Genomic DNA, 11868 nt, shown 5'->3' on the forward strand with positions numbered 1-11868 from the left:
AGTTAAAAGGAATCTCACCTGTGACTGTCACTTTTACCTGGAACAATGCTAAGTTAGCGCACATTCTGTGTAAGATTTGATGGGGTGCCAGGTGGTATTCCGGCTCCCTATCTCCAGGTCTTCAACACTGGGGGACAGTTGGACCTCTGCTTCCCCCCACTCCCCACGGATGGGGCTGTGAGCCTTTGAGTCATGGCCACCCCCGGAAGAGGGGCAGAGCCGGTATCACTGAAAGTTCTCATGTGTAATTGTTGTACGACATTTCCATTCTTTGGCTTGTCGCCTTCTAGAATTGTGAATATATGAAAGTGAGATCATCTCAATGTGGTGTCTCATAAAGCACTGTGGTAGCTTAATGTAACGCAAAGTGCAACGGACTAGGAATGCTAAGAAGTACGTTTGCATCCCGGCTCACTCCTTACTAAACGGTGACCTTGGGCAAGTCACTCCATCACTGGCTCCTTCTCTGACCAGGGTGAGGGACACCAACCTCTGACAGGGCCATTAGGAGAACCAAGTGGGATTCCATGCATGGAAGCCTTTTGCAGAGTGTGTAAGTGAACGGAAGTCTTATTTTTGTATCGACTTTGCGTGTTGAGTGAGGATCTTTAATGACTTGAAACAAACCCCAGAATTATGCACAACACTATCCATCCACCCACACTTCCTAGTCTAAGTTTGGCGTGTTCGTCCAGCGCAATTTCTTGAGAACCCACTATGTTCCAAACAGTGTATTTTAAGAGGCAGTGGGTGTGGAGGCTTCCTTGAAAAGAATTCTTTTTTTTCTTTTTTTTTGTTGGTAAAAGTTTCTGACCCAGGGGCCCTGTCCAGCAAGTTTGGATCGTAGATATTAAAGCCTCCTCATCTGCCCTGGTGATGTGATTGAATCTGTAATAGGCCTGTCAGCAGTTTTACTCCCCAGAAAAGAGCTCCTGGCAGGCATTTGGCCAAGGTCATGGCCTCTGAGCCTGAGAGACAATATGTTTTATCTGAACTAACATGAACAACATCTTTTTATTTGAAAATGATCAAAAAATGTGTCTGCCACACAGTAAGTGCTGAGAAATTATATTTGTCCAATTCAATATACTTGAGTATGTGTCGTGTACCTCCTGCATAAAAGTTTTATCTTGTGAGTCACTCTGCTACTCATTTGTTGGGAGGATTTACCCAGACTCCTGAAAGCAGAGTTTATTTGTACTGACTTCTGTAAAATCCCAAGTAGCTTGCCCCTTGATTCAGTGAATGCCTCATTGGTATTTTGGCCCGAACTTTACTCTCAATGTTCCTATGGTTAACGGACAGAGGAAGGCGCAGCCTGGTGTCAGGCAAAGAAGAGGTTCTGGAGTCCAGCAGGTCTGAGCTTGTAAGTTGGAACCCTGTTACCTGTTGGCTATGTAACCTAGGAGGATCTCGGTGCCTCTTGAATGAGGGTTCCACACGGGAATGAATGTAAAACTCCTGGCACAATATCTTGCATGTATTAGATGCTCCGTAAATAATGGTTATTAGTTATGATGGTAAAGTTTGGTTTAATTGTGTAGAGTTCAGCTCTCCTGTGTTTCTAAGACTATCAGCGGGTGAGGTGGAGGGAGGAAACTGCCATTCGATGGAGTGTCTTTAAGCCAGGTTCTGTGTTTGAAAGGGAAGCTTTGGCTTGGAGCTGTCCTGCATAACTCCTGAGGAGGGCTTCATTCATCCACTTGGGAGATGAAAGAATGTGAGCAGCTGTGCTGAGGATGTCTCAGGGGGCCGCCACCTTGGGAGGGAGCAGGGGGGCCCCCTCAGAGCTCCTTGCAGGGATGTGGCGCTGGTGATTAGGTTTGTGTGCTGGTCCAGTTTCTGACACCCTCTTCACGCCGTGGTATATGGAGTGGGATCGACAGAAGACAGAGCTCCTGGCCCCTGAGCACCTCTGCGGGGGTTCATTTCAGCCTGATTGCGAGTTGCCAACTCACCCATCACTTTTCAGGGGAGGAAGTCAACCTAAGGAGATTAGGTGACAGGGTCTCACGACTGGATTAAAGTCCAGGTCTTCTGACCCACAGACCAGGGTCCTTTCTTCAGAAGCAAACCCACACCACACTGGCTCCCCATGTTCAAACAGGTTTCAGCTCACGTGCCCTCAGATTTTAACATCAAAACCCCCAATTCTGGTACAGAAGCCAAACAGGGTGGTGGGCTGAAAAGAAAATAGTAACTGTCCACTACCGTGGCCCGAAACAACGGTCCCTCAGAGAGATGACCAAAGGCGACTTTATTTTTCATTTGTATTTTTTTAATTGAAGTATAGTTGATTTACAGTGTTGTGTTAACTTCTGCTGCTGTACAGCAAACTGATTCAGTTATACATATATATACATTCTTTTTCATGTTCTTTTCCATTACGGTTTATCACAGGATATCGAATATAGTTCCCTGTGCTATACAGTAGGACCTTGTTGTTTATTCATTCTATATATAATAATTTGCATCTGCTAAGCCCAAGCTCCCACTCCATCTCCCCCCCATCTTCCCCCCACCTTCCCCTTGGCAACAAGTCTGTTCTCTACATCTGAGTCTATTTCTGTTTCGTAGATAAGTTCATTTGTGTCATATTTTAGATTCCACATATAAGTGATATCGTATGGTATTGTCTTTGACTTACTTCACTTAGTATGATAATCTCTAGTTCCATCTGTGTTGCTGCAAATGGCATTATTATTATTATTCTTTTATGGCTGAGTAGTATTCCATTGTATATATGTACCACATCTTCTTTATCCATTCATCTGTCGATGGACATTTAGGTTGTTTCCATATCTTGGCTATTGTGAATAGTGCTGCTATGAACATAGGGGTGCATGTATCTTTTTGAATTATAGTTTTGTCTCCATATATATGCCCAGGAGTGGGATTGCTGGATCATATGGTAGCTCTAATTTTAGTTTTTTGAGGAACTTTCATACTGTTTTCCACAGTGGCTGCACCAACTTACATTCCCACCAACTGTGTATTAGCGTTCCCTTTTCGCCACACCCTCTCCATCATTCGTTACTTGTAGACATTTTAATGATGGTCATTCTGACTGGTGTGAGGTGGTACCTCATCGCAGTTTTGATTTGCATTTCTCTAATAATTAGCGATGTTGAGCATCTTTTCATGTGCCTCTTGGCCATCTGTATGTCTTTTTTGGAGAAATGCCAAAGATGACTTTAGAAGGCTCTATCCCTGATGACTTTCTTGCTTGGATAAGCAAGTTAATAGAATTGGTGATTTCAGCGAGATAAAGGGTGCAGCATGATCAGAAGAAGATCTTGAGTTCCTATAAAAGTTGTGTTGATTTTTAAAATTTTGTTTTGTTTTACACTTAGTTTAAATGGTTCAGGGATAAATATGTTCCCTGAGCTGAGAACTGACATCAGCATCCAAGAGATTCCTAACCTTTGGTCACAGATTCCTTTGCGAATCAGATGAAAAATTTGGATCTTTTGGGATCAACGCAGAGACCACCCTTTTGCATATCATTTTAGGGGATCCATGGGTCCTCCAATGTCCATCGAGAAGCTTCTGGTTAAGAACCTCAGGTTAATTCTTTTTTTTAATTAATTTTTATTGGAGTATAGTTGCTTTACGATGTTGTGTTAGCTTCTACTGCACAGCAGAATGAATCAGCCATACATATACATGACATCCCCTCCCTTTTGGATTTCCCTCCCGTTTAGGACACCACAGTGCATTAAGTGGAGTTCCCTGTGCTATACAGTGTGTTCCCCTCAGTTGTCTATTTTATACATAGTATCAATAGTGTATATGTATCAATCCCAATCTCCCAATTCCTCCCACCCCACTCCCTTCCCCCTTGGTATCCATACATTTGAAGAACCTTAGGTTAATTCTTCGTGAAACAAAATATTTTCATATAAAGTCCATTTAAAAAAAAACCTCTCTTCTTTCGCTGCTCCTGTTTGATGCTTCTTTTTTGCCTTCCTTTTGATTTTTCTTTTTCTGCCACGTAAGTTAAGCAATGAGATATTTATTTTGAAAAACAGCCCGTCCATTTCAACAAGAATATCCCTCTTCTTTGCCAAGATCTTCTTTTGAGGAGTGGGAGGGTGAGTAGGTAGCTGAGAGATGGCTTATATCAGCAGTTCTCAGACTCCTTTATACTCTTAAAAAGTGTTACAGACTCCAAAGGGCTTCTGTTCGTGTGGGTTATATCTATAAATATTTATCACATCAGAAATGGAAACAAATGTAAAAAAATACTTGTTAATTCATCTTAAAATAGCAGCAATAAACCATTACATGTTCACATAAATAACTTTATTTTTAAAATTTTATTTTCTAAAATTAAAAAAAAAGCCAGAAGAAGGGCATTGTTTTGTATTTTTGCAAATCTCTACAATTTCTGGCTTATCAGAAGACACTAGAGTCTCATATCTGCTTTTGCATTCACTCTCTTGTGACATGCTGTTTTGGTTGGACTATATGAGGAAAACCTGGCTTCGAACAGATAGTTGGTAAAGGGAGGACTTCAGGGACCGCCGGAAATTATTTAAGGACCCCTGGTCCTCACTTGGAGAGCTGTTTATTTATGCTAATATAGGTTGGGGAGATCCAAGCCTTTGAAAATCACATTCTTAGTTTAGTCCGTGAGGAGAGGAGCCTCTGTGTCCCTCAGTGTAAGTCGTGTCCCACAGTAATGTGTAATTGCTGGTTTCCCAGCATAACTGAGGAGGATAAAGGGCTGGGACCGGGAGCTTGGAGCCCTCCCAGCCAGCCTGCTGTGCAGCCCTGGGAGCGTCTCCACGGATCCACAGGGAAGAACTTAGGAAACGCCCACCAGCTTTTCTCTCTGTGTTGGGGCCCAGTGTGCTTTGAACTTACTGTTGACAGAATATCTAGTTTGGGCCATAAAACAGCCCAATATGTCTTTCTCACTTTCTCTCCTTTTAAAAAGATGAAAGAAAAAACATGTAAATGAGCTCTGGTTGTCTCCATAAAAGACGTAATAAACCCGGATGGCTGGAAGATGTCGAAGTCAAGCTTTCCAGTTGGGGCTCATTTGTGACTTCAACTGGAGTTGAGCGTGAGTTGAGCCTGGAAATGACTAGACCTTTAAATCAAACTAAAATGTGTTCCATGAGAAACGCTTTTCTTGTTTGGAGAGGAGGGTGGAAGATGAACAGCAGTTAAGTTGTTCAACAGTGTTTGTGTTTTTTTTTTTGGAAGTACCTACGCCATGCCAGGCACTATTCTTGGTGCTTGGGATGCATCAAGAAGAGATCCCTGAGCTCACGAAGCTAGCTGGGGTGAAGTAGAGGTGTGTCTGCATCAAAGAGTTAGCATAACAAGTACATGACATGCTATGGGAAAAAGAGAGCAAGGTGAGGAAGAGCGGGCAGTGGGGAATGCGGGGCAATTCCGGATCAGGTGGTTGGGTTGGGCCCCGCCCCTCGGGATGGGCCCCGCCCCTCGGGATGGGCAGACTTGCGTAGGGATTTGGAAGGGAGATGGGAATTGGCCATTGATTTGGAAGGTGGGAGTGTGCCCTGCACCTTTGAGGAAGAGCAAAGAGGCCAGTGTGGCTGGAGCAGAGTTGGGGGGCGGGGCGGGGCGGGGGGTGGGGGAAGGGATGCTGCAGAGAAGCTGCACGGGGATTGGAGGAGGGAAAGAGAAGGCTTCCAGCCGTGGGAAGAGGGACTTTGAGCTGAACCTTGAAGGATCAGCATTCCTGGAATTCCTGGAAGCAAGAAAAGTTGGGAGCATACACCGGCATGAGTTCTTCAGTTTCACTGGTGGCTGGGTGCATCCAAAGGTCCAGTGCTAAGGCTGGACATTGGTGGAGGGCCTGGATGGACAGCCTCAGGAGCCCTCTCCTTGCTCCTGGGAGACTTACCCAGCCATGGCACGCAGGATGGATTGATGGGAAGAAGGTAGTTAGAACAGAGAGTCTGTGGCTGAACCAGGGATGTGGCACTAGGAAAAGAAGAAAAGGGACTAGGGATGTGATATATCCTGAGGTGGTGAGGAGGGGAAGGGTGACGACAGGATTTGGGACATGCACATAGAAAAACAGATGAAAGGAGAGAAGGTGATTCATTGACTTAGACATAGAGCTATCTCCAATCTGGAGTTATCTGAAGCAACATTTCAAGCATTTGCCAACTTACTTCTGAGACCCTTTTGGGCAGCAGTAAGAACTTCAGCAGTTGTAATTGAGAGAAATTTTGAGTCACTCCGTTGTGAATCATTAGAGAGGATGGGACTGAGTGCTGGAAACTTTAAAGGGCATGGAGATTTTGCCTTAGGAAAGGGAGAAGAAGGAAATAGAAACAGGGTTTTAGAAATGTCTCAAAGGGAGCTGCGACACATGTAAAGAGGCTAAGAGTGGGAGGCCAAGAGGTACAATTTACAAACTTCAGAATCAAAAATTCAAAATGGCACTGGCTATCTGTGTAGAGAGAGGAAAGAAAAAAACCTTACAGTGATGGCAAGTGGATACTGCAATATTTCTGTAAATCAAGAATGGCAATTATTAGTAGCAGAGCCTAGCAGTTACAGCATAGGAAACATCATTTTCTTAGTTTATTGTGCAGTTTTGCGAATGTGAAAATAATTCAAGGGGATTACATTGGCTCGCACCAGCCTTGGTGGGCCTGTGTATTTTTCCCATGAGACCTTGTTTTTCCCAAGTTCCTCAGCAACGCCCATTCTTTCATGTTAGTGCAGGAAGCTAGTAAGTGAGGTCAGGCAGTGTCTTCTCTCCTTGGGCTGAGATGTTAAGTAAGGCTGAGAATGGACATGTCAGTAATTAGAGTTAACACTCTTGTGCAGGTACTGTGTGCTGGGCACCGTTCTAGAAACTTGTGTTACCTCAATCTCACATCTTACAAAGTGTCTTACAAAGTAAATATTGTTGCTATTCCCATTATACAGGTGAGGAAACTGAGGCATGGATTGGTTCAAAATAACTTGCCCAGACATGACATTTGCTGTATTGAGATTACCAAGGGAGGGTATACTAAGAGTATAGTATAGTATAGTACTGAGCGTACCAAGGAGAGAATGTTGGAAACCAGAGACAGTGCTTATGTGTGTGCATGTGTGGCGGAGGGGAGTCCTTAGATTTTGGGGATAAGAAGAAGATGATAAGCCGGAGGGGGAATATTTTAGAATTTAATGAGGCAGAAATTGTTCTAATTCAAGGCTTCTGCAGGTCAAAATCTCCTCCCCCAGGGACTTCCCTGGTGGCCCAGTGGTTAAGAATCCATACTTCCCGTGCAGGGGGCGCGGGTTCTATCCCTGGTTGGGGAATTAAGATCCCGCATGCCTGGTGGCATGGCCAAAAAAAAAAAAATCTCCCCCCATTGAAATTCTGTGACCTCTTCTCTGCTGTATTTACCTTCTCTATACAGGTGTATTGAAGCAAAGCTGGATTCATCGGGGAAATTAAAGTGACCAACATAACAGTTTCTAATTGCATTCGACTTGTAATTACAAGTTGCCAGTTGATCCTCCTGGGCCCTGACTTGTCCCAGGGCCCTTGAACTTTGTGGCTAATTAGCTCTTCAAAATTGTGTTCACACATCTTTAGCACAGCAAACCTGTCCCTCAGAGTCTTTCTAAATTCCCCGGTGGAAACAACTTGAGCCTTTGCCACAATGTGTCTTTAGCCTATGTTCATGCAGGGTGACCCTCCAGTTTTCAAGGCAGTGAAAACAGGCTTTGAATTTATCTCTTGCTGCCTCCACTTTAGTACCAGAGCTCATTTAAGCATTTGCTGCCTGGCTAAAATGACAAAGAAAACTTGCCTGGCAGCTGTCGAATGTTTTGGGCAACAGCTGGCCACTTGTGCATCCAATGGGAAAGTGCATGCATTCATGCTGGGAAACTGCCAGTGGAATGGAAATCGGTGAGTGCTCGAAGAATCTGGCTTGGGAGGACTTGTCCAGGGAGAGCAGGATTTAAGAGCCTTTGTATTCCATGAATGTTGTTTATAATTGGAAGCCTCTTCAGTGGAGTGGTTCTAACATGGGGAGTTTGTTTTGAGCTATTTTTAGGAAATCTTTGGCTGGATCATGCACCATGTTGGGAGTTATTTCTCTGTCTAGCTAGGGTCTTACCATTTCCCTTGATCTCCTCTGACATTTGCTTTAAATTTCGGTATTTGGTTAAATATTTTAGGACTGATCGTATGCTAAGACATCTAACTAGATAAGAAGGGACATACCTTGCATTTGCAGTGAAGACTGCTGGGCTCCCGTGGGAATTTTCCCTGGGGTTGATCATCTGGATTTCTTGCTGTTGGAAGAGTGGGGTGGTTGACAGGGGCTTTTAAGCGTGGGGAGAATCCGGTTTCTCAGGTGTGAAGTGTCCTTGAGATGGAGGTTGGTAGGAGGAGGAGCCCTTCGGAAAGATGCACCAGGAATGTTTGCATCACAATGATGCTGTCTTTCTTCTGAGCTATTGGAAACCGTATCACAGTGGTATGCATCCTGCCATTTGAGAAGGATGGGCATTTAGGATGCAGCCTTGGAGCGGTCTTTCAGTGTGTGAACCTAGTGCCTCTACATCAGTGTATCTGTCTTTGGTTTGTTCTAGAGATTCTGAGACCTATAAACTTGTAATTCTCGTGTGGCACTTAGGCATCTGGAGCCCTGCTGTAGATGACTGTCTCCCACACTCAAGGTGTAAGGGGTGTGGAGTCCCGTTGACCATTCAGGTGTTGAGTAATGCCTCTGGCTGGGTGGACATCATTTCCCACGATGCTGGAGCAAGGGTTTCTGGGTATTTGGCACATCCCAAGCTTCATGACCAAATAGAGGCCGGAGCTGGGCAGCCACCGTCTGTTTCTGGACAGGCTGGGTCACATATCAGTGGGAGGATGTGCACCGCTTAGCCTGCTTAACCACTGTGGAGACAAGGTGGCGCTGGCTTGGATCACAGATCGGGAGCATTCTCCAGTGGTTACATTCCCAAAGTGTGCCAGCTCAGCTGGGGCCAGCAGGCCTCTTACCTGGAGTAATCACTCCTTTGCTCGGTTTAATGGTCATCCCAGAGTTGAATACACACAGCCTGGGCCATTGCAAGGTTGCAGTGTCAGTTGGCATGAGCACATGTTCAAGTCTGACAAAGAGGTGAGTGTCTATTGAGACCTTAACTCTTAGTGTCAGTAGAGACATCAAGGCATTCTGTAGGAGTTCATGGTTTGTGGGGATGTAGTAGACTGTTAAGAGACATGCCTGTCCAGTCTCTGCCTCTGTGTCCCTCATCTTCTTTTTCATCTCCTCTTTCTCCTTCCGTCCACTTTTGAGTCTGAGCTCTTTGCCGGGAAAGTCAAGGCATATAGATGCACAGTCACTCAGTTGTGCTGGGAAAACCTAGAAGCGGCACTGTTGCAAAACAGAGGGGAAGGCATGGAGTTGACTACTGAGACAGGATCCAGTCAGGTGCTCCCTGTGGCTGAGCCATGGGGCCATCTTATCAGAGTGGAAAAGGTCGTTGGAGGCATGGGCTCCAACCTCCAATCTACCACCTCCCAGACTTGTGACTTTCTGAGCCTCAGCATCTCCATGCATTCACCAAGGGGATGGTTTTGCAAGATTCCTTCCTGTTCCAGAGCTCTGGGAATTACAACATGCCTGGAATTAATTTCTCCTTTTTGTTCTGAAGTCTTTCTCTTATGACCTAGAGAGGGTACCTGTGTAGCTGATCTTTGCCTGTCTTACAGAGGGGCAACTCATCTTTTTTCATTTTTGAGGCGAGTTTATAGCTGATTTTGTCACTTCTTCCAGAGAAGGACTGAGGAATGTGGAAATGAATCCAGATGTTGGTGAGAATCACACAAACTCCGCATCTCCCACCACCCACGGTTATCTTGAATAATCAGTGATGGCCAAATTTTTACTTATTAGATCAAAAGGGATATGTATGGTAAATGTCCTTGCCAGAGAGAAATGTGCGTTGGTAACAGCACTCAGGGTCTGCATCTGAGCTGCATCCATGGTTTCTTTGACACTCTTGAGTCCCTCTGCATCCCAGGGACCTAAACTCCATTGCAAATGTCGTTGGTCCTTAGAAACTCGCTTAACCACTTCCTGCTACTGTGTCCCTTCTTACCTCCTCCTTGTTTTTTCTTTTCTTTTTTTAAAATAAACTTTTTTAGAACAGCTTTAGAATTACATAAACATTGCAAAGATAGTAGAAGGGGTTCCCATATACCACACACCCAGTTAACCTTGAGCACTTGGCCGAGGTGGTATTTGCCAGGTTTTTTCACTGTCAAATTTCTACCCTTTGCACACTGTACTCCTTGTTGTGTGTTTTTGTGTTTTTTGAAGGTGTACAATGTGATGATTTAATATATGTATATAGTGTGAAATGATTACCAAAATCAAGTTAATTAACATATCCATCACTCACATAATTACCCCTTCCTCCCTCCCTCCCTCCCTTCCTTCCTTCCTTCCTTTATCTCTCTCTCTCTCTTTTTCTTTTGTGGTGAGAACACTTACGATCTACTTTCCTAGCAAATTTCAAGGATACAACATGGTATCATTAACTAGAGTCATCAGGCTGTATATCAGATCCCCAGAACTTATTATAATAACTAAAAGTTTATAACCTTAACCAATGTCTCCCCATTTCCCCGGGCCCTCAGCCTCTGGCAACCACCATTCTACCCTCTGGTTCTGTGAGTTTTACATTTTCACATTCCACACAGAAGTCAATCATACAGTATTTGTCTTTCTGTGTCTCCTTTGCTTGTTTTCATGTCTGGCTATGCCCATTTTAAGTTGCTCACTTAGGACCTATTCATGACGAAAGTGAACTCCGAGGGCCCTGACTTAGAATTGACCAGGTGAGATGTGCGGAGACATGGGCACAACACCTGTTTGGGCCTCGTGCAGGATGATATTAGTATGTGGCTTGGCCCCTTCTGCCCACCCCGCCATTGCCTCTCATCAAAGATTTGAACGCAAAGCATTGATTTATATGGCAATCGGAATAGCCCGTCAGTTTTTACATTTTCAAACCATAATTAACTATTTATGAGACTAAAGGCTTAACAAGTGGTTAAGCCCCCAAACCACATATTACTTTGCCATCTCTTCCTATGTCAGACTCACATTCCGATTCTCTCCCTTTGAGAAAAACCAGTCTAATTTCTTATCCATGAGACTGTCGAGCTGTGCTGTCCAATACTGCTATCATTATCCTCCCTTGATGACTACCATTATTTAATTATTGTTTATGGAAATGCCTTTAGCACTTCAGAGCAATTAAGATTGCACTTCAGAGCAATTAAGATTCTGATTTAAGAACAGATCTGCCTGTCCCGGAAATGTTCAACATGCGAGCAGGGGCAGTGCTTTGGAAGTTCCAAATGTTTTTAAACTGGGAATTGATACGCGCCACATCTTGGCAGTGCCCCAAGCTGTCACTTGGCCCAGGGGCGGTGAGTAGCTTGCTTCGGGCTCCTAGCATCCCAGCTTTGAAAGGGCAAGGTAATTGGAGAGCCTGCATTGGAGCTGTGTGAGCCCCACAGACTTTTTTAGCTCAATGTGGAGCGAGAAGCTGCTTGTTTTCGAGAAGCGAAGCTGATTGGAGCCTGAGGACTCTTCCCTGCTCCTGGGCTGTGGGTCCTTGCTGGGTGAGTGGGCGAGGTGGTACACTAGTTATCTTTTTAGTCACCAGACTACAGAATAGACTCCTAACTAGGCCCTTTGTTTAAAAAAAAAAAAAAAGTTATCAGTAAAGACTTCATTATCCCTTGGAACCCCCTACCTGTGGAATAACTAATCAGCCAGCAGAATTTCCTGGAACTCCAGGCAGGCTGATGAGGGTGAGGGTGCTGAGCTCTCTCAGCAGGGCAGTGGGAAC

The 11868-nt window shown here is 44.6% G+C and overlaps 1 protein-coding gene across 2 annotated transcripts in view; it reads left to right on the forward strand.

Annotated features, from left to right (window-relative positions):
- Positions 1-11868, forward strand: part of TIAM1 (TIAM Rac1 associated GEF 1) — a 151203-nt gene that overhangs the window by 13058 nt on the left and 126277 nt on the right. The gene's annotated exons all lie outside the window — the stretch shown is intronic.

This window comes from Eubalaena glacialis, chromosome 6 (assembly GCF_028564815.1).
Source record: "Eubalaena glacialis isolate mEubGla1 chromosome 6, mEubGla1.1.hap2.+ XY, whole genome shotgun sequence".
Classification (NCBI taxonomy): Eukaryota; Metazoa; Chordata; class Mammalia; order Artiodactyla; family Balaenidae; genus Eubalaena; species Eubalaena glacialis.